The sequence below is a fragment of the Monodon monoceros genome, unplaced genomic scaffold (genome assembly GCF_005190385.1).
Source record: "Monodon monoceros isolate NGI ecotype Baffin Bay Population unplaced genomic scaffold, NGI_Narwhal_1 Super_Scaffold_19, whole genome shotgun sequence".
Lineage (NCBI taxonomy): Eukaryota > Metazoa > Chordata > Mammalia > Artiodactyla > Monodontidae > Monodon > Monodon monoceros.
The window spans coordinates 59,706,566-59,730,712 of record NW_021703775.1 but is presented as its reverse complement, the minus strand read 5'-3'; positions in this window follow the sequence as shown (position 1 = coordinate 59,730,712).

The following is a 24,147-nucleotide window of genomic DNA, read 5'->3' as shown; positions in this document are numbered from 1 at the left end:
CTGAAGGGGTAAAGCCCTCTCACTTCAGACCTACTCTGTGCTTAACAGTGGTGCCTACGTTTTCTTTCTGTAAAATGTAGATAATTATAGTGTTTATCTTTGAGTATGGGTATGAGTATTAAAGAGTTAATGTACTTAAAGTTTAGAGCAATGCCTGACTCACAGGAAGGGCTTGGTAAATGTTGTTATTATTATTAGTAGTAGTAGTAGTACTACTACTACTACCACTGCCACTACTGCTACTACTAGAAATCATATTCCCTGGGCTCAGTGTTTGGGTTGGAAGGAAGAGAAGAGTTATATAACATCAGTACATCAATTGTGTATGGCAGGCTGTGCTTTCCCAGAGTTGGTCTATGAACAAAAGCTTCCCTGGCTCCTTAAAAATCAACTCAGGAGCTTATCATATATTCAGATTCTCGTTCTCCACCCCAGAGGTCTTATCTGGCAAGCAGGGAATGGATAACAAGTACCCAGGGAGTTTCTGGTGGTTTCTGAGGTTTAGGAAGCACTGCTCTAGGAGACAGCACCCCTCAAGCCACAACTGCCCACAGCTTCAAGAAAGACCTTTCCTGAAGACCTTTCCATTCAATCAATTGCTTCCTTCTACTTCAGGTAACTCTTTGAAAGTTAATTGATGGAAAGTGTTAAATGATTTATTATGAGACTCAGTTCTGTTGGCGTCAGGAGAAGCTATTTTACTCCAGCAATGCATGACTAGTAATAGTAGCTGTTACAGTTAAATGCTTACAATATGCCAGGACTATACTAGGCAGTTCTTATACATGATGTCTAATCTTTCCAGGAAAATACTATTATTCTTGTTTTACAGAAGAGGAAACCAGAACACCAAGAAGTTAAGTATTTACGTAAGGTCATACTATTACAAAATGACAGCGTCAAGGTTCAGGTCTGACAGACAATAAAGCTTAGGCCTCTTTCTCTACTCCAGTAGCTCTCAAACATTAGTATGGTAGGGAAATGGAAAAAACAGCAACAACAACAACAACAACAAAAACTTAAAAAATCAACTTTAAAAATTTCTAAAAATTTGGATTTCTGGGCCCAAAAAACAAAGCTTCTGGTTCAATAGGCATGGGTGGGCTTAGAAACCTGCATTATTAACAGGCAGCCCCTATAATTTGAATGCTGGTGGTCTTAGCCCACATTTGGGGAAGCACTACTCAGTGCAATGTCTCATCTTGATTTTTTTCCTTTTTTTTTTTTAAAGACTATTTTTTAGAGCAGTTTTAGGTTCATAGCACAATTGAGAGGAAGGTACAGAGATTTCCCATATACCCCCTGCACCGCCCCCAGGTGTAGCCTCCTCCATTATCAACATCCCCCACCAGAGGGATACATTTGTTATAAGTGATGAGCCTACCTTGACACATCATTATCCCCCAAAGTCCATAGTTTACTTTAGGATTCGTTCTTGGTGTTCTATGGATTATACACAAGGGTATAGTGACATGTATCTACCATTACAGTAACATACAGAGTATTTTCACTGCCCCAAAAGTTCTCTGTACTCTAACACTTAGATTTTAATTTTTTTAATATATTTTATTATTTATTTATTTATTTGGCTGCGTCAGGTCTTTAGTTGTAGCACGCGGGATCCTCGTCGCCATGTGCCGGCTTCCGTCTAGCTGGGGCACACAGGTTCTTGAGCCCACAGGCTTGCCCAGCAGCATGTGGGATCTTAGTTCCGACCAGGGCTCAAACCAGTGCCCCCTGCATTGGAAGGTGGATTCTTAACCACTGGACCACATGGGAAGTCCCTCTAACACCTTGATTTTAAACCTCTTCAGCCCCACTGAATATTAAGAAGTTTAAATAAGTCCCAAATATTTTCTAAAAGGATAGTTTTGTGTTGATTTTTAAACACTTGAATAAAAGTTGTGTGATTAGCACTTGCTCCAAGGAAATCTTAAACTCTAGTTGTTACCTCAGAGGGCAGCAGATAAATAACCAAGGTTCCTTTTGGATTATGTCTTCAATAGAGACACTGCTCTGAGGAGGATTGTTTGAAAAGGACTGTTGTTGTTGCTTTTTGTTTTCTAACCATGACACCTAGATGAAATATACTTCCTTTTAATTATCTTAAATTAAAGATATGGATGGAAGATAGACGTTCCCATTTTTCTTTATTCTAAAGTAACTACCAAAATCCTTTAAATATCTGCAGTGTAGACACATAGAAAAACACTATATTTATGATATAGCATCCAATAATATCAATAAAGAAATGTCTGCATGGAACCAAAAAAAAACAATGACTTTCGTTTAACCTCAAAATTCAAACCTGACCTTGATAGGACTCCCTTGTACATGGTGACAGTGGGCATGAGTTCCAGGGCACTGAACTTGAGTTCTCTTCCTAGAAATCACAGGCCACAGGTCTGACCCATAGCCCCAGGGAGGCAGAGGAGGTCCCAGTCACAAATCAGCTGAGTGAGGAAAGAACTTGAGGTGTGATAAAGAGTCAAAATTGGAGGAATGTCAAAATATCCCTCTTCTGAGGTTAGCACCAAGACACAGCCTCCTTCTGCATGTTGTTCCTATATAACTGCAAAAGCATCAAAACGGGCAGGCTGGCCAGACCAATGGAAAGAGGCAAGACCTTAGTCAAATCTCTTCATCTTTCTAAGCCTCAGTTTCCTCCTATGTAAATTTGGGGGAGGAATTTCCTTCCTCATAGAGTTGTTAAATGAGATCATTTTTATGGAGTCCTTAACACACTGCCTGAGACAGTGGCATGGAGAAAATGCTTTAAAATTTTGCCATTATTACGCCTCCAACAGTAAATAAATTCGAAAAAAACTGACAAGCCTATAGGGCATAGTAAAAAGGAAAGGGAAATAGTTAAATAGTGTTCTCTGGAAGCCTTTTAACAGTCACTACTTTGCCCACATTATCAAAGTGCCTGGGTTTAAAATCAATAGGTGCACAATATGATCAGATAGAAGTACTAAGGTCATTTATAAAGGAAGCAATCTGTCGAGTGCACCTTTCATTAACGTTTCAGGCAACAAATTTTGCCTAAATATAGATGAGTTTACATCAGGCTCATCCAAGGTGCGAATGTTCTCTACTGCAGGAAAGCTAAGAAAATCTGTTTATGCTCTTTTTGAAACAAACACCCACTAATCGAAAGTAAAAAACTCTCTCTGGCCCTGCTTCCCAGGTACAAAACACTATTTCTCTGATTAATGATCGAGGTATCTGCAAGAACTGCAATGCCAACATTCGCTGGTTCTAACAGTCAGCTACCTCTGCCCAGATGTTAAGCCCATGCCCTCATCCTGGGGGGCGTTTGGTAATTAGCAGGGCCAGCAGGTGTGTGCACTTGCTACTGTTCCTGGTAGTTGAGCATATGTGTCAGGTCCCTGTTGGGGGGAAAAAAGAGGGTGAAATATATGCTTCACCCCAGCTCTGACAAGGTCAGCTCCTTAAAGAAAGAAAAAGCAAACTTTCTGCCTCGGTATCAAGCTCTATCCTTGTTCATCTGCTAAAACCCCAGCTAATTTTGAAGTTGGCTTTGGCGCTTTCTCCGCCCCCCTTTAGCAATACTTCCTCATGTTGGTGCTCTCCAAATATCTCCCTAGGAATATGCTGTACTCTGGGCCTTTATGACCCGATTTTCTGCAATTGGAACCTCCCTGTCTTGAATCTTACCACATTTTCTCTGCCTTTACTCCCTGACTCTCAAGGGAATGCTTAGCTAGCCTGATAAAGTAACTGCTAAGTTATAATTAGTGCCCAAGTTGTGCCTTAAAAGAAGAGAATGACATGGCAGCTCAAAAGACAGATGGAATATTTCCAGCTTGGGGTAAGCATTGGGGTGCTAAGGTTGCCAGATAAAACACAGGACACCCAGTTAAAGTTGAATTTCAGTTAATCAAAATATACTTTTCTTAGTGTAAGTGTAAACATGACCACTGATGGAGCTGGGTTTTGTAGAGAATGTAGAGTCTGAATTGCTCTGGAGATTGGAGACAATGAATTGCAGGCAGAATGGGAAATACAGTTACTTATTAAAATTTTGAGCTTAAATATCACCTTCCCAGAAAGGTCATTCTGACCCCTTTGTTTAAAATTGCAACTGCCTTGTCCTGCAGGATTTTTCTCCATAGCATTTATCACCATATGGCATATCGTATGCTTATTTGTTTATTATTTATCTCCCCTTTCTGGAATACTACAGCAGGAAATGTTGTCTATTTTGTTCACTGCTATATCCTCATACCTACAACAATGGATGGCATGAAATAGGTACTCAATGCATATCTGCTGACTGAACTAAAGACAAATGAACAAGTAAATAGGTGAAGAAAATAGGAGGAAATGGATTCATTTTCTTCCTCTTGTGACTGAGAGCTTAGTTCATATTTGTTAAAATGTGCAAATACTAAAACAGTCCCAACACTGAAGTAGTATTCAAACTAAATGAGGAAAGACAGTAACAAAAAATATATGATGGTAAAGAAATATGAACTTCACCAAGAATCACATATAGTGTATGCAAAACCTACATCACTTCTGCCAAGCCAGCAGCTGTTGCAGTGGTTGAAGGACTCAAGTCAGCAGTGGTGACAGCATGGAAGAGGTCAATCTGGTCAATGGACTTCCAGGCAGAGGGGGAGGCAGAGCCTCTGGTCCCTCTGGGCCTTGAGAGCAGTCAAATTCCTTACTCTTGGACCATGTCTTCTACAGGTCATGTTTCCCCAGGAAGCAAACACACAGCCTAGCATCCTGCTGCTCATCTTCCTCCAAAGCGATGGCCAGCTCTGCAGATGGACTCCAGAGGCAACAAAGGGACCAAGTGAAAGGAGAGCGTGCATTCTGAGTGGAAAGGTATGATGATTCGGAAACCAGAAATCAGGGAAACGTATTTCTGCATACCACCTGTGGTAGTCAGGGTTTATTGGGCAATTTCTCAGAATCAATCAATGTTGCAAATCATGTCCATGTTCCTCGCCACCCCCGCCCCCAGGAGAGGGCTATACAATAGCAACATCGCCTACAATTAAAGTCAGACCTGGTCCCTGTCAATCCGTCTCCCCATATAACATGCTCGCTGAAAGAAAGATGCATGTGTCTGTAGATGCTAATTGATGGGCAGATTCAAGATAGGAACATCTCAGAAAGGAAGGATCAGATGGCCCTTCCATTTAACAGCTACCACATGCCTAAGACCATTTAGATGTTTTTTACATGAGCATGCACTTGTATCCCTCACTTCCTATTTTCCTACTTTCTAGTGACATCTCAAGGCCTTAATTCTCTGTTATGAAATTGTCAGTCACTGTCTTTTATGGGCTTGTGACACTTAGACTAATATTGCCAGAAAGAGAAAAGAAGAAGGAAAGAAGGGAGAGAGGGAGGGAGAAAAGAGAAAAGTAAAAGAAAGGAAAGGAAGGGAAGGGAGGAGGAGGGGAAAACCTAAGATATTGTCAGTATTTCTACAAGAACAGTAAACAATAAGAAAATAAAGCCAAAACCCTATTACGATATAAGACCCTGCTATATTAGAGGCTACATATCTTTTTTTATTGAAGTATAGTTGATTTACAATGTTGTGTTAATTTCTGCTATATTATACATACATATACATTCTTTTTTGTATACTTTCCCATTATGGTTTATTACAGGACATTGAATATAGTTCCCTATGCTTTATGGTATGACCTTATTCTTTATCCATTCTGCTAACCCCAAACTCCCCTCCATCCCTCCCCCTCCCCAACTCTCCCTTGGCAACCACAAGTCTGTTCTCTATGTCTGTGAGTCTGTTTCTGTTCTGTAGATAAGTTTATTTGTGTCATATTTTAAATTCCACATATAAGTGCTACCATATGGTATTTATCTTTCTCTTTCTGACTTACTTCACTTATATGATAATCTTTAGGTCCATCCATGTTGCTGCAAATGGCATTACTTCATTCTTTTTTATGGCTGAGTATTATTCCATTGTATATATGTACCACATCTTCTTTATCCATTCATCTGTCAAGGGACATTTAGGTTGTTTCCATGTCTTGGTATCGTGAATAGTGCTGCTATGAACATAGGAGTACATTATCTTTTTGAATTACAGTTTTGTCCAATATATGCCCAGGAGTGGGATTGCTGAATCATATGGCAACTCTATTTTTAGTTTTCTGAGGAACCTCCATACTGTTTTCCATAGTGGCTATACCAACTTACATTCCCACTAACAGTGTATTTGGGTTCCCTTTTCTCCACACCCTCTCCAGCATTTGTTCTTTGTAGACTTTTTAATGATGGCCATTCTGACTGGTGTGAGGTGGTACCTCACTGTAGTTTTGATTTGCATTTCTCTAATAATTAGCGATGTTGAGCATCTCATCATGTACCTGTTGGCCATCTGTAAGAGCCTACATATCTTTAAATAGTGGAAACTTAACTTTACTGGAATAAACCTGAATTAAAGAAATGTGAAATCTTTTTAAAGATTTGCTCACTGGCATGTTCCCAGGGCCTAGAAGAAGATCTGGCACATAGTAGGCACTCAATAAGTATGTCTTGATTGGATAAATAAATTAATTGGATTAATTTACATATCTTGATCAAGAAAAGTATCACATGACAGTGGTCCTACTTGAAATGTTTTATGTAAATAGAACTAAAAACGGAACAGGGAACTATCCATTTAATTCAGCTAAAACACTATGACACTGAAGGTAAGAAAAAAGTCAGTCTTCATCCAATACTTGGCTCAGAGTGGAGCATGACACTCATAACTTGGGATGGCACCACTGCCTGAATACTCACATCACTGGGAAGAAAATAAAACCAGTACTGAACTAGTCAATAGTGAGTCCCAGTCAAACCCTTACGGTGTGTTCCTTCTGGAGGGACTGCCCATGTGTGCTGCATTCAGTGGCACATACAGCCCATATGGTCCTTCCCATTGACCAACCATGTTGGCAGCATGACACCATCACAATTTTGGAAGAAGATGGACACATTTCTTATACTGATACTTTAGACTTAACTACTCCAATGAAACCTATGGGATTTTGCATGGTTATTTCACTCCTTACTCATTCCAGCAATTATTATCTGAATTCTAGAAGGACTTCAAAGTATCCATCAGAATCAGACAGTCTGTGATGTTCCAATGTTCTCAGAAAAGAATCAAATTAGCGGGAGATGTAGGCTCGGGTGATGTTGAGGGAGGGAGATGACATTGAGTGAGAATAAGCAGGGTGCTCTGGTCAGGTGTCATCCCTACCTCCTGCCAGAGATTTCAGTCTACAAATTTCAGTGAGCTTGTCCCACGCAATTCAGCTTGTTAATGTGAAGAATGGCACTTAGAGGAAAAGGACACCAAACACATTTCAGAATTTACCCTGCCTGAGCTGCATTACCTGGTAACAGGAACCCAGCTGACGGGTAGCATGGTGTCTTCAAGGCCACACGTGGGAGCAGGTCTGAGTAGCAGCTGTTAGAGTGGAAGCTGAAAGGTGAGAAATTGAATTAAGAAAAAGAAGAATTCAGAAACCTTGCATTGTGGGATCTGTTGAGACCCTCACTTGCTTTTCCTTTCTCTTTGTCCATGAAAGTAATAATTTTATCTGAAATTCAATTTACGTGTACTCTGCCCTTTCAAGTTAAATAAAACATTGTTCATGAAATATTTCCTGAACATCTCCTCTGTGCCAGATATGGGGCGAGGCCCTGAGGACTCAGAAGTGAATAAGACACAAACATTGCCCCTCTGGGGCTTCCCAGTTGAGGATAGGAGTTCACACCCACAGTCTACAGACTAGATGAATATGAATCCAGAGCTATCAATTCTCCTTTCAGAACATCCACCTGACAAATTAGGAATGGATTTTCTGTGATTCATGGAATATCCAACCCAGAAGCTTAGTTTTGGACCAGAAGCTTGAAAGACAATTAGATAAAGTTAAACGTGTCAGTTGGAGATATTAACTAAGGGTTGCCAGTCAATGAGCTGGAGAAGTATAAAACATTTCCTGATAGAAATGTAACCTAAGTTTTTCCAGGCCTCTTGAACCTATGGGTGCAGATGGCATCACTGAAGCAGCAGTAATGCACATCTCATTGGCTCTTACCCCCATCTACCTGAAAAGGGATAAATCCTTCTCTGCTTGTATCTGGGAATGCCCAAGTGTCTCTTGGGATCAGGAAGTTATCTGTGAAGTACATATCCTGCCATGTTCTTCTTATCTTCTGCCCTCCATTTGATGCCCACTTCATTAAATGTGTCTCTTCTATCAATGGTACCGCTCCTCTCGTGAGTATATTCATGTCTGTGACACCTGTGCCCTCCCAAAGATGCCAACCCTTGAGATGCCAGGATGGCCCTAGGAGCAATGGGATGATCCTCTCTCATCCACTTATGTCAGACACCATGTGTGTCTGCATAACTCACAGAGCCCTCATGGAAAGCAATCCTTCACTTCCTGCCCCCCTTTCATCATCATGCTCCACACAGGATGTTTGGGGGCCATATTTTCATTCCTCTTTCTCCCATGCACATTAACTCAATAAAATAGATGTAGATTCCTGTGTGCCTCCCACCTTCCAAAAGGACAAGTCCAGATGTGTCTGAACCCAGTAACTGGCACAGCTCAGGCTTAAAATGGAGCCCTTGATGAAGATGAATTCCGGACTTCTGTGGAAGAGTCAGTAAATATAAATTTGGTTCATTTATTCTTCAAGTAATATAGAACACATGTTAAGTGTTGGATACTGGGAATATATTGATAAATTTTTTAAAAGATATACTTAGTCCTGTGCTTATAGAACTAGTAAATTCAACAAATAAATTTATAATTTCTAAGACAAAGTGTTATGAATGAAGTGAATTGTGAGGGAGAGGAGATTTTCATAGGCCTGCTAAAACACAGCCAACATCCTGGAGCCAGTTCGAGAGTTTTTGATAATGCTTTATTGTCTATTGTGTGTTGGCTAGTGCAAAGCTGTTGAGTTGGAACAAAACGTCATCCAGGTAACTCTTACAGCTCAACAGGTTCTACAGAAGGTAGCACCCTGTACTTTCGCATTTCAGTGATAAGCCACAGACTATCCTCAGATCATTGAAAAGGATTTGGAACTGCTCTCCTTGACTCAAAAGATTACACTATGCTCTTTGTGTGTGAGCTTTGAGGTGTTAAGCCCTGCCATCTTGGTGCCATTTGCAAACTTGATAATGCTCTTAATTGCATTATCCAAGTTAGTGATTAAAAAAATAAAAAAATACTAATCCAGTGTCATCCACTGACAATGTCAACCCAGGTGGATAAGTAGTAAGTCAGTACTACTATAAAAAACACTTCTTGTTGGTATTAATACCATGAGGAATGAAATGAAATCCATCAAGATCCAACTATGCTGTCTGTATTGCCTTCTCCCTCAGTATTCTCCCCGAAGGAAACTAAAGCCTTCTCACATGATCAGCAATTTACAGAAGGACTGGGATGACCATGAAGTATTTTCAGGTCTTACCCATACTTACCAAGTAAAGTATTTATTCATTTATGATCCCACATCACAGGCATGTAGTTTTACTGGTGCCTTTTTGTGTCAAACTGTGCAAATTGAATTACCAGGGGCTGTTTTCACATTTAACAACACTGCAGCCTTGGTTCTGCATTATATTGCATTCAATATTTTCCTGAGACTTTATGTAAATCAATTACTATTAAAACTAATAACATATCCCAATGACTCAATTATAATTTCCAAGAATGGTTCCCACTGGGACTATGTTGGCCACAACACATATAAACTTCACCTCTAGAAAGCAGCCTGTCTTTACCAATGCATGATCTATATGCATTTAGTAGCCTGCCCTATAATGTGTTGGACAAATGGACAAATCAATTCACATGGTCTTTAGTCACAATTGATAATGCATTCATTAAAATATGTCACATTAAATCACTATTGCATTAGATGCTCTCACTGATCTGGAAAACCTGAGTGTTTAAGAAATCACAAAGTTCATGCTATTGTTCTAGATACTTTATAACACGCAATAACTTTCTTGTTTGAATAAATGTTCTTTTAAGCAATGCTCAGAGTATGCAACAAGATACTACTGAGCATTTTGGTGCAATTATTATGCAGTAATTTTTTTTTTTTTTTTTGCGGTACGCGGGCCTCTCACTGTTGTGGCCTCTCCTGTTGTGGAACACAGGCTCCGGACGCACAGGCTCAGTGGCCATGGTTCACGGGCCTAGCCGCTCCGCAGCATGTGGGATCTTCCCGGACCAGGACACGAACCCGTGTCCCCTGCATCGGCAGGCAGACTCTCAACCACTGTGCCACCAGGGAAGACCCTATGCAGTAATTTTTAAATTGTTAAATATTAATTGACCATTTATTTACTGATTGATAAAATCCACAACCAAATTAAATTTCTAATAAAGTGTACTGATGGATATGTTTCCATCTGGAAACAACTGTTTAACCAAAGAAATGCATTTAAAGGAACACACAGCTGATATTGAAATTAAACATGTAAACAAAAATATCTATAAGTATCATACATATAATGTGAAATTTACTAATGAAATATGGATTAATTGTGGCAAGAAAAAAAGAAATATAACCAGAAATATAATTAACACTTTATCAGATTATATATCATCACAGTGGTTGCTGTACTCCCTCCTCAAATAGCAGATAGAAGAAAAGTGCAAGAAGATGAGTACACACACACACACACACACACACTCACACACACCTGCATGCACAAGAGCTACATGTGGTAAGTTCAGGACAGGAAATTCTACAGTAGCAGAGTTTGAATAAGCACCTTTCATTGCTGTTCAACTCCCTCTTCTAGCCCATGTTCATCCCAAGAAAAAATGTATTCACAGACTAGTAGAGGAACTGGCTCTGAAAATTCCAAACTCTGCCCCTTCACACGAATTCTTGAAACAAGACAGTGATCTTTTTGGAATTCCCTGACAGTCCGGTGGTTAGGACTTACTGCTTTCACTGCAGTGGCCCATGTTCAGTCCCTGGCCTGGTCAGGGAACTAAGATCCCGCAAGCTGGGCGGTGCGACCAAAACAAAAAAAGTCATCTGAATGAATAGAAATGCTGTTTTAAAAAAAAAGACACCTATCTTTTTCATGCTAACAATACCTCCTTGTCCACCCAACAAATTCTTACTCATCCTTAACACCCCAGTCCCTCACTACCTCTTCTGTGATACATTCAGTGTCCCTGATCTGCACCCCCTAGCAAAAACAAACGTTTTATACACATTTTACTTAAATTCCTATTGCTCCCTGTAAAATATCCTACCTCCCTCAGTGCTCTTAAGAGACTACTTTGGGATTGTTTATAAATCTGTCTCCCCACTGGTTCAAGAGCCCATTAGGACTATGAATTGTATCCATATATGTCCAACTTCTATCTCCAGTGTCTTACACAATACCTGGCATGAGTAGACAAGTATTCAATAAGTATTTGTTGAATTTGTTAAATAGATAAATTAAAATTGGTGAGAGTCTCATTTCTCAGTTCTGCCAGAGAGAATCGAATGGAATTGATCTGATACTTTCACCCTTGACTTCATTGAGTCGTTCTATATTTCTATGTTACAGTTCTCAATTATTTTTGAATGCTTCCCTTGCCATTACCATGACCTACTCATGAATATTTTTATGAAAGTGTATTCCCTCTCATCTCTATGAATGAATGGAGTGAAATGAAGAGTGAGGGAAAGTATCATTACATGGCAATAGGAATGCAAAATGCAGCCCAAAGGCATTTTTCAAACCTTGGTGTCTTGGCAGGTCATTTAGGTTCTGTGATCCTCAGTTTCCTGATTTTTAAATTAGGGATGAGAATACCTCCCTCTGGGTGTGGTTGGGGGAATCAGAGCTATTATATAAAAAGCCCTGACAGAGCACCTGATATACAATAGATGCTCCATGAATCACAACACTATAATAATGCAAAAACACTTCGTAAGGTGTAGAGCATGATACAGATGTTAGTTACAGCGTTACCTCTCATCCTGGCACTTCAGTGTTCTCTAGATTCGTCATAATTGTAATATATAGAAAAGTGTCTAGGAAGAAGCCATCATAAAGCTTGGTCGCACTACCATAGTAACCAAAGAAGGGAAAACAGAAAAGGAGTACAATGCACACCTGATTGCTTTTTGTTATATTCATGTGCTTTGTAGATGATCAAAAGCCTCCTCCCCTTTACCACCTAAGTGATCCTGCGATGATTTAACAAGTCTTTATATCCCTAGCAGTCCCAAGCAATTGCCTCATTCTACTTATACAATGGCTATCACTCCAAAGCAGAGACTTCCCCCATGGCCCCCACAGGTGGTCCCCAGACACATGATCACCCTGGCGTCGGCCAGCTCTTTCCACTCCTCAGTCCTCCTCCATTAGCTAGAAATGGAGCTTCACTTAGGACACTTTGGGATGCAAACAACCAAACCTAACTCCAGCTAGTGTGTCAGGAAAGCCATCGGGCCTCCAGATAGAAGTGGAACCAGAAACTGGAAATACTTTAGGAATCCAGAAGGGGTGTTGTCTTTGTTTCTCAGCTCTGCTTCTCTTTTCTTGCCTGATTCGTTCATTCTTCCTTCTCCATGACCTGCTTTCTCGGTTTCTCAATTCAGTTGCCAACCTCCCTTCCCACCCTTACACGTCTCTCTCCCACCAGTGCTCAGTTTTCCCATGTCCCTCCGTTCTGACCACACAGAGAAATTAACTGGCTTCTCTGAATCAGGCGTGCACCCTGTTCTCATCAGTGACAGTGGGGAAAGGATTGGGAGAGTTTCACATGCTATGAACATGGGAGCCAGGCCAGCCCCTGTGGATGGGCGGGCAGTTCTCACTAGTCATGATGATTATAGAGCGGAGCGGATCAGATGTACCCACAGAGAGTGTGGTTTGCACAGGGTAACATATTTGAGGTTCCATATAGGCAATTAAGTAACATCAGAATCAATCAATTTAAGTTATGTAGATTTTAGTATCTTTAACTACCATCCCATTTCCCTGACCAATGCAGCTCAGGCATATATATATATATATATATCTTAATTGGAGTTTATATATATATATATATATCTTAATTGGAGTTTAATTGCTTTACAATGTTGGGTTAGTTTCTGATAACAAAGTGAATCAGCTATATGTATATATATAGCCCCATATCCCCTCCCTCTTGTGTCTCCCTCCCACCCCTCTAGGTGGTCACAAAGCACCAAGCTGATCTCCCTGTGCTATGCGGCTGCTTCCCACTAGCCATCGATTTTACATTTGTTAGCATATATATGTCAATGCTACTCTCTCACTTTGTCCCAGCTTCACCTTCTCCCCCTGTGTCCTCAAGTCTGTTCTCCACATCTGCATCTTTATTCCTGCCCTGCCACTGGGTTCATCAGTACCGTTTTTTAGATTTCATATATGTGCGTTAGCATACTGTATTTGTTTTTCTCTTTCTGACTTACTTCACTCTGTATGACAGACTCTAGGTCCATCCACCTCATTACAAATAACAATTTTGTTCCTTCTTATGGCTGAGTAATATTCCATTGTATATATGAGCCAAATCTTTATCCATTCATCTGTCGATGGACACTTAGGTTGCTTCCATGTCCTGGCTATTGTAAATGGTGGCAGCTCAGGTTTTAAACCATCAGTAAGTTGTAGGACAGGCACACTTTGCCGTTATTCTTTTTAGACACCTGTAAGATGGGGATGGTAGCATCTGCCCTGCCTACTCTTGGGATTGTTATGATAGTGTCTACAAATACGTGTTAAAAAACATTTTGAAAACTATAAAGCATTTTATGAATGTGAATAAGCACTGGGGCTAAAACTCTGACTCTGGGGTTCCTCTGATCTTAATTTAAATCCTGGCTCTACCACTTATTAATGTGAGACTTTGAGCAAGTTATCATAGCCCTCTGAGCCTCAGTTTCTTTTTTTTCTAGTGAAAGAATTTCTTTATTTTATAGAAGGTTCAATTCAACAGAAAGACAAAATAATCCTAAGATTATATGGACTTAATAATGTAGCCTCAAAATAGATAAAGTAAAAATTTACAGAACTACAAAGGAAAATAGGCAAATCCACTGTCACGATGGGGGAATAAGACAAGCAGACTAAAAAGTATCATCAGGATGAATAAGATTTGCATAATGCAATGAACGTGTTTCCTTTAATCATAGATCATTTCCATTCATAGATGTTCTTTGTCACTAAAAAAAATGGGGTTCTTTTTACAGCTGATTGATGTAGTATTCCGTTTATAAGCCTCAGTTTCTTTATCTGTAAAATTGGCATTAAAAATACTATTTCATAGGTTCATTATGAGTTAAGTGTGATGATGTGAATTAAGTGCTTTGCACAGTGCCTGGTATTTTAAAATTCATTATTATAAAACATTATTTATACCTACTGGGTCTGTAGATTGAACTTTTAGCTTCTATGCAAAATGAACAAATTTTTTTTTCTTCTACTAGAAAATAAGTGTGGATTTTCCTCTAACTCCAGAGTAGCCTATTTTCCTATCTCCACGGACCATTTGTCTCTTAGTAGACTCTTTTCTTAATCCACTAGAGACTTGGTCTTTCTGCTTGTATCTATCTTGTCGCCTCTGGGCTCAGGGTCTCTGTCTTTGGCTATCAGGTCCTGCTTTCCAGGCCCTTCATCTCAAAGTCAGTCATGTTGGCTCTTGCCTGTCACTTTATTTATCTCCTCTTTCAATTATTCACTTATTGATTTACTCAACAAGTAGTTTTGGGGTCCCTAATATGAACCAGACACTGCATTAGATGCTGATGATATAAAGTTGGATAAGAAGAGACATCATCTCTGTTTCCACAGTTTGATGGGAAGAGACATGTAATTGGGTAATAATTTTGTATAATGGCCAATGTGCTTATCACCTACTCAATCTTTTTCCTCTGTGACCCTCCTTCGTTGGGGCACTTAGACACAAGGCATCTAACTACCTCAGGGAAGTATTATCACAAAAGAACTAGAGCTCAAAAACCAAATTCTTACTCCAGTTTTAAAAGCTGAAGCACAGATGTAAGATTTTTTTCAATTAGCCAAATTGATTAGGAAGGAGTACTTTATTCTAGTACTCCCTCCCCCATCAATTCCATCCCACAAGATAGAGTTATAGGAGTAGGAGGAAGTGAGGAGGGAAAGAAAGGGAGAGGAAGCATGTTGAAGGAAAGTCAGGGATGTAGGGCTGGGATCAGACCCAGAGGGAGCTTGCAGACCAGAGGGAAGTTCTGCCCACCTTCCTTGTGAGTGAAGCACCATCTGTTGTCAGCACCAGGGAGCCAAGTGATACAGAAGACCTTTCCATTGCACAGAGCCTGTGATCATATAAAGAAAAACTGCTCAGTCCCCTTCCAACAACCTGTGAGGATAACCCCTCTCTTGTTCACATACACACATATCAGAGGCAAAGTGAGATCCTGGAAATACAGAAAGTGGTAGAGGTGTGGAAGGGAAGAGTGTCCGTGGCCAGTCTTGGTGAGATTTTTTCTCAAGCTGGGACAGTGATTAACATTTAATGGACATTAAATTAATAATCATGCTAATATACAATTACAAACTGAGATAAGTGCTCTGACGGAAAGAAATTTTGAGAGCGGTTAAGAAAGGGATCTGACCTAAAGTGGAGGGTCAGGAATGGGTTCCCCTGAGGAAATGACATTTAAGCTTAATTTTCAGTGATAAGTGGCAGTTAATTAGATAAAAAGTAGGGGGGAAGCATAGCAATGGCCCATGGTGTGTTCAAATAACTGGACAAGGGTCAGTGTGTGTACAGAGGGCAAGGGAAAGTGACACAGGGTAAATCTGGAACGATGATGCAGACTGTGTAGGAACTACGAAGAACATTGGTCATTGGCCCAAGAAAAGTGGGAAGCCACTGAAGGAATTTAAGTAGAGTGATGAAAGGGATCACTCTGGTTATAACATGGAAAAGGAGTGAGGAGGCACCAGAGTGAAAGCAAGGAGGCTATTGCAGTCAAGAGGTAATAGGCAGAATGACTTTATTCCCTCTTTCTATAGATGGTTTCATTATTATTGCATTATTTATTAGTTTTTTAGGACCTTAACATTTTAATTCTGCCCTATATCACTTTTCCTTTGAAAAAAATTCTCAGAACTTCTGGGTTGGTGAACATGTGGAGGTGCTGGCAGGGTGGTGAGCCTGGAGAGAGCATGCAAGTCCCCTAGTCCTTCCCCCATACATTGCGCTATGCATTTTTTCCATTTGGTTGTTTCTGAGTTGTATCCTTTTACAATAAATGAGTAATCTAGTTTCAGAGTGAAGTTTAATGCTATGTGTGTTAAAATATCAAAACTATCAGAAACATAAAGATATAAGTTGAATTGTAGATTTCTTCAATATCTATCCTGAGGGCTTCTGCCATTCCAGAGGCAGCAGGAGCTGAACTGGGAGGAGCCAACACCAACAAAGGGAACGTGGAGGGGCAGATTAATTAATCCTGCTTCTTAAATTTGCCATTGATATAAATCAAGCAGTGCAGAATTAGCGGCCAGTGAGTGGCCCACACCAGCTCCCTGGCACCCAGGTACCTCCCATGCCTGCCGTGGAAATCAGTTCTCCCCCAACATCCAATAGCTGGGGCTCAGGAACCTGTTCAGCATCATGATGCCATCTACAGCCTTCCACACCCACTTTTCTTACTATTAATGTCAATAGCTTATCATGTACCTAAACATCACTATTAACATTATATTTTAAAATCTCATTCTATCTGTGTATTTATAACAACCATCTTGGATTTTGAAATACACACTAAAAGCATTTAACATACTTACCAACATGCCTGACCACATTTTATTCTAGGCAATTTCCCCTTCTCCTCAATCTCTTATTCTTGGCATATTATGCTTGGTTTTGAGTGCTAAGTTTTGAGGATTATTAGAAAACAAGGTGTCCAGAGGATAATGACCAAGACAGGTTCAAATTGACACAGAAGATTCCTGAAAACTGGAAATGGTTTTTCATTACAAAGGGAAACCTTTGGGATTGAAATGACGGAATCTTCCAAATGCTATCACTATAAATAAGCAGTAATTTTTTTCCTGTGTCATCTAAAAAGTCAGAAACAAGACTAATAGGATTCCAAATGAGTTCAGATATGTGCTTAAATAGAGCAAAAGTTAGATCTTTCTACTATATTGCCTACGGGTAGAATAGACAGTATTTAATCCTTGGAAATGTTGACATAGAATCTGGACAGACACATGACACAAAGTTGGGGAGAATCAAGTACCAGATGGAGGCTGGAGCGGGATGATCTTCAAGGTGCATTTGAACCTTCCTCTTTAGTCTACCTATTGCCTCACCACCAACACAAACGTGGGGGAGGGTGAAGGTGGGCCTGATTCCCAGGTCCCAAATGGCAGAGAGGAGACCACACCCCGGAGAGAGGCAGGCTGGTGTTTGCAAAGTATGAGTCTGTGTTTAGGTGACTGCATTTCAAAAATCTGTCTACTTTTTTTTTAACCATTGGTTTCCATTACCTAAATCTTAATCCCTTCCATTACCATGGATTATCATTTAACTATAAGGCATATTCCCGGAGATTGGGTCAAGATGGTGGAGTAGAAGGATGTGTGCTCACTCCCTCTCGCGAGAGCACGGGAATCACAACTAACTGCTGAACAATCGTCGACAGGAAGACACTGGAACTCACCAAAATATACCCCACATCCAAAGACAAAGGAGAAGCCACAATGAGACAGTAGGAGGGGCGCAATCACAATAAAATCAGATCCCATAACGGCTGAGTGAGTAACTCACAAACTGGAGAACACTTATACCACAGAAGTCCACCCACTGGAGTGAAGATTCTGAGCCCCACCTCAGGCTTCCCAACCTGAGGGTCCGACAACGGGAGGAGGAATTCCTAGACAATCAGACTTTGAAGGCTAGCGGGATTTGACTGCAGGACTTCGACAGGACTGGGGGAAACAGAGACTCCACTCTTGGAGGGCACACGCAAAGTAGTGTGCATGTCAGTACCCAGGGGAAGGAGCAGTGACCCCATAGGAGACTGAATCAGACCTACCTGCTAGTGTGGGAGGGTCTCCTGCAGAGGCAGGGGGTGGCTGTGGCTCACCGTGGGGACAAGGACATTGGCAGTAGAAGTTCTGGGAAGTACTCCTTGGCATGAGCCCTCCCAGAGTCTACCATTAGCCCCACCAAAGAGGTGGGTAGGCTCCAGTGGTGCGTTGCCTCAGGCCAAACAAACAACAGGGAGGCAACCCAGCCCCACCCATCAACAGACAAGTGGATTAAAGTTTTACTGACCTCTGCCAACCAGAGCAACACCCAGCTCAACCCACCACCAGTCCCTCCCATCAGGAAACATGCACTAACCTCTTAGATGGCCTCATCCACCAGAGGGCAGACAGCAGAAGCAAGAAGAACTACAGTCCTACAGCCTGTGGAAGGAAAACCACATTCACAGAAAGATAGACAAAATGAAAAGGCAGAGGACATTGTACCAGATGAAGGAACAAGATAAAACCCCAGAAAAACAACTAAATGAAGTGGAGATAGGCGACCTTCCAGAAAAAGAATTCAGAAAAATGATAGTGAAGATGATCCAGGACCTCGGAAAAAGAATGGAAGCAAAGATCGAGAAGATGCAAGAAATGTTTAACAAAGACCTAGAAGAATTAAAGAACAAAGACCTAGAAGAATTAAAGACAAACAAAGAGAGATGAACAATACAATAACTGCAATGAAAAATACACTAGAAGGAATCAGTAGCAGAATAACTGAGGCAGAAGAACGGATAAGTGACCTGGAAGACAGAGTGGTGGAATTCATGGCCACAGAGCAGAATAAAGAAAAAAGAATAAAAGGAAAGGAAGACAGCATAAGAGACCGCTGGGACAACCTTAAATGCAACAACATTCACATTATAGGGGTCCCAGAAGGAGAAGAGAGAGAGAAAGCACCTGAGAAAATATTTGAAGAGATTATAGTCGTAAACTTCCCTAACATGGGAGAGGAAATAGCCACCCAAGTCCAGGAAGCCACCCAAGTTCAGGCAGGATAAACCCAAGGAGAAACATGCTGAGACACATAGTAATCTAATTGACAAAATTAAAGACAAAGAAAAATTATTGAAAGCAACAAGGGAAAAACGATAAATAACATACAAGGGAACTCCCATAAGGTTAATGGCTGATTTCTCAGCAGAAACTCTACAAACCAGAAGGGAGTGGCACGATATATTTAAAGTGATGAAAAGGAAGAAACTACAACCAAGGTTACTCTACCCAGCAAGGATCTCATTCAGATTTGACAGAGAAATCAAAAGCTTTACAGACAAGCAAAAGCTAAGAGAATTCAGCACCACCAAACCAGCTCTACAAATGCTAAAGGAAATTTTCTAAGTGGGAAACACAAGAGAAGAAAAGGGCCTACAAAAACAAACCCATAACAATTAAGAAAATGGCAATAGGAACATACATATCAATAATTACCTTTAAAATGAATGGATTAAATGCTCCAACCAAAAGACACAGGCTCACTGAATGGATACAAAAACAAGACCCATCTATATGCTGTCTACAAGAGACCCACATCAGACCTAGGGACACATACAGACTGAAAGTGAGGGGATGGAAAAAGATATTCCATGCAAATGGAAATCAAAAGAAAGCTGGAGTAGCAATACTCATATCAGATAAAATAGACTTTAAAATAAAGAATGTTACAAGATACAAAGAAGGACACTACCTAATGATCAAGGGATCAATGCAAGAAGAAGATATAACAATTATAAATATATATGCACCCAACATAGGAGCACCTCAATACATAAGTCAACTGCTAACAGCTATAACAGAGGAAATTGACAGTAAAACAGTAAAAGTGGGGGACTTTAACACCTCACTTACACCAATCGACAGATCATCCAAACAGAAAATTAATAAGGAAACACAAGCTTTAAATGACACATTAAAACAGATAGATTTAACTGTTATTCATAGGACATTCCATCCAAAAACAGCAGATTACACTTTCTTCTCAAGTGCACATGGAACATTCTCCAGGATAGATCACATCTTTTTTTTTTTAATTTTCATAATAACTTTTTTTTTAACATCCTTATTGGGGTATAATTGCTTTACAATGGTGTGTTAGTTTCTGCTTTATAACAAAGTGAATCAGTTATACATATACATATGTTCCCATATCTCTTCCCTTTTGCGTCTCCCTCCCTCCCACCCTCCCTATCCCACCCCTCCAGGCGGTCACAAAGGATAGATCACATCTTGGGTCACAAATCAAGCCTTGGTAAATTTAAGAAAATTGAAATCATATCAAGCATTGTTTCTGACCACAGTGCTATGAGATTAGAAATCAATTACAGGGAGAAAAACATAAAAAACACAAACAAATGGAGGCTAAACAGTACACTACTAAAAAACCAAGAGATCACTGAAGAAATCAAAGAGGAAATCAAAACATACCTAGAGACAAATTACAATGAAAACACAATGATCCAAAACCTATGGGGTGCAGCAAAAGCAGTTCTAAGAGGGAAGTATATAGCAATACAATCCTACCTCAGGAAACATCTCAAATTTGAGAAAAATCTCAAATAAACTATCTAAACTTACACCAAAAGGAACTAGAGGAAGAAAAACAAACAAAACCCGAATTTAGTAGAAGGAAAGAAATCATAAAGAACAGCAGAAATAAATGAAATAGAAACAAAGAAAACAATAGCGATGATCAATAAAACTAAAATCTAGTTCTTTGAGAAGATAAACAAAATTTATAAACCTTTAGCCAGACTCATCAAGAAAAATAGGAAGAGGAGTCAAATCAATAAAATTAGAAATGAAAAAGGAGAAGTAAAAACTGACACTGCAGAAATACAAAGGATCATGAGAGATTACTACAAGCAACTCTATGCCAATAAAATGGACAACCTGGAAGAAATGGACAAATTCTTAGAAAGATATAACCTTCCAAGACTGAACCAGGAAGAAATAGAAAATATGAACAGACTTGTGAGTAAAAAAATTGAAACTGTGATTTAAAATCTTCCAACAAACAAAAGGCCAGGACCAGATGGCTTCACAGGTGAATTCTATCAAACATTTAGAGAAGAGTTAACACCCATGCTTCTCAAACTCTTCCAAAAAATTGCAGAGGGAGGAACACTCCCAAACTCATTCTATGAGGCCACCATCACCCTGATACCAAAACCAGACAAAGATACTACAAAAAAAGAAAATCAAAGGGCTTCCCTAGTGGTGCAGTGTTTGGGAATCTGCAGGCCAATGCAGGGGACACGGGTTTGAGCCCTGGTCTGGGAAGATCCCACATGCCACGGAGCAACTAAGCCCGTATGCCACAACTGCTGAGCCTTCACTCTAGAGCCCATGAGCCACAACTACTGAGCCCATGTGCCACAGCTACTGAGCCCATGAACCACAACTAGTGAAGCCTGTGCACCTAGAGCCCATGCTCCAAAAGAGAAACCACCACAGTGAGAAGCCTGCACACTGCAATGAACAGTAGCCACCGCTCACCGCAACTAGAGAAAGCCCGTGCACAGCAATGAAGACCCAATGCAACCAAAACTAAATAAATAAATAATTTTATTTAAAAAAAAGAAGAAAAAGAAAATTACAGATCAATATCACTGATGAATATAGATGCAGAAATCCTCAACAAAATACTAGCAAATACAATCCAACAACACATTAAAAGGATCATACACCATGACCAAGTGAGATTTATCCCAGGGATGCAAGGATTCTTCAATATATGCAAATCAATCAATGTGATACACTATATTAACAAATTGAAGAATAAAAACCATATGATCATCTCAATAGATACAGAAAAAGATTTTGATGAAATTCAACGCCCATTTATGATAAAAACAATCCAGAAAGTGGGCATAGAGGGAACCTACCTCAACATATTAAAGGCCATATATGACAAACCCACAGGAAACATTCTCAATGGTGAAAATCTGAAAGCATTTCCTCTAAGATCAGGAACAAGACAAGGATATCCACTCTCGCCACTATTATTCAACATCATTTTGGAAGTCCTAGCCACGGCAATCAGAGAAGAAAAAGAAATAAAAGGAATACAGATTGGAAAAGAAGAAGTAAAACTGTCACTCTTTGCATATGACATGATCCTATACATAGAGAATCCTAAAGATGCTGCCACCAGAAAACTGCTAGAGCTAACCAATGAATTTGGTAAAGTTTCAGGATACAAAATTAATGCACAGAAATCTCTTGCATTCCTATACACTAATGATGACAAATCTGAAAGAGAAATTAAGAAAACAATCCCATTCACCATTGCAACAAAAAGAATAAAATACCTAGTAATAAACCTACATAAGGAGGTAAAAGACCTGTACTCAGAAAACTGTAATACACTTGATCAGAGAAATCAAAGATGACACAAACAGATGGAGAGATATACCATGTTCTTGGATTGGAAGAATCAATACTGTGAAAATGACTATACTACCCAAAGCAATCTACAGATTCAATGCAATCCCTATTAAATTACCAGTGGCATGTTTTACAGAACTAGAACAAAAAATCTTAAAATTTGTATAGAGACACAAATGACCCCGAATAGCCAAAGCAGTCTTCAGGGAAAAAAATGGAGAAGGAGTGATCAGACTCCCTGATTTCAGACTATACTACAAAGCTACAGTAATCAAGACAATATGGTTCCGGCACAAAAACAGAAATATAGATCAATGGAACAGGATAGAAAGCTCAGTGATAAACCCACGCACATATGGTCAACTAATCTATGACAAAGGAGGCAAGGATATACAGTGGAGAAAAGACAGTCTCTTCAATAAGTGGTGCTGGGAATACTGGACAGCTACATGTAAAAGAATGACATTAGAACAGTCCCTAACACCATACACAAAAATAAACTCAAAATGGATTAGAGACCTAAATGTAAGACCAGACACTATAAAACTCTTAGAGAAAAAATAGGAAGAACACTCTTTGACATAAATCACAGCAAGATCTTTTTTGATCCACCTCCTAGAGTAATGGAAATAAAAACAAAAATAAAGAAATGGAACCTAACGAAACTTAAAAGCTTTTGCAAAGCAAAGGAAACTACAACCAAGATGAAAAGACAACCCTCTGAACAGGAGAAAATATTTCCAATGAATCAATGGACAAAGGATTAATCTCCAAAATATATAAACATCTCATGCAGCTCAATATAATAAAAAACAAACACCCCAATCAAAAAATGGGCAGAACACCTAAATAGACATTTCTCCAAAGAAGACATGCAAATGGCAAAGAAGCACATGAAAAGCTGCTCAACATCACTAATTATTAGAGAAATGCAAATCAAAGCTACAATGAGGTATCACCTCACACCAGTTAGAATGGGCATCATCAGAAAATCTACAAACAAATGCTGGAGAGCGTGTGGGGAAGAGGGAACCCTCTTGCACTGTGGTGGGAATGTAAATTGATACAGCCACTATGGGGAACAGTATGGAGGTTCCTTAAAAAACTAAAAATAGAATTACCATATGACACAGCAATCCCACTACTGGGCGTATACCAAGAGAAAACCATAATTCAAAAAGACACATGCACCCCAATGTTCATTGCAGCACTATTTACAATAGCCAGGTCATGGAAGCAACCTAAATGCCCATTGACAGACGAATGGATAAAGAAGATGTGGTACATATATACAATGGAATATTACTCCGCCATAAAAAGGAATGAATTTGGGTCATTTGTAGAGACGTGGATGGACCTAGAGACTGTCATGTGAAGTGAAGTAAGTCAGAAAGAGAAAAACAAATATCATATATTAACACATATATGTGGAAGCTAGAAAAATGGTACAGATGAACTGGTTTGCAGGGCAGAAATAGAGACACAGATGTAGAGAACAAACGTATGGACACTAAGGGGCGAAAGTGGGGGCGTGGGGGGTGTGATGAACTGGGAGATTGGGATTGGCATATATACACTAATATGTATAAAATAGATAACTAATAAGAACCTGCTGTATAAAAAATAAATAAAATAAAATTCAAAGT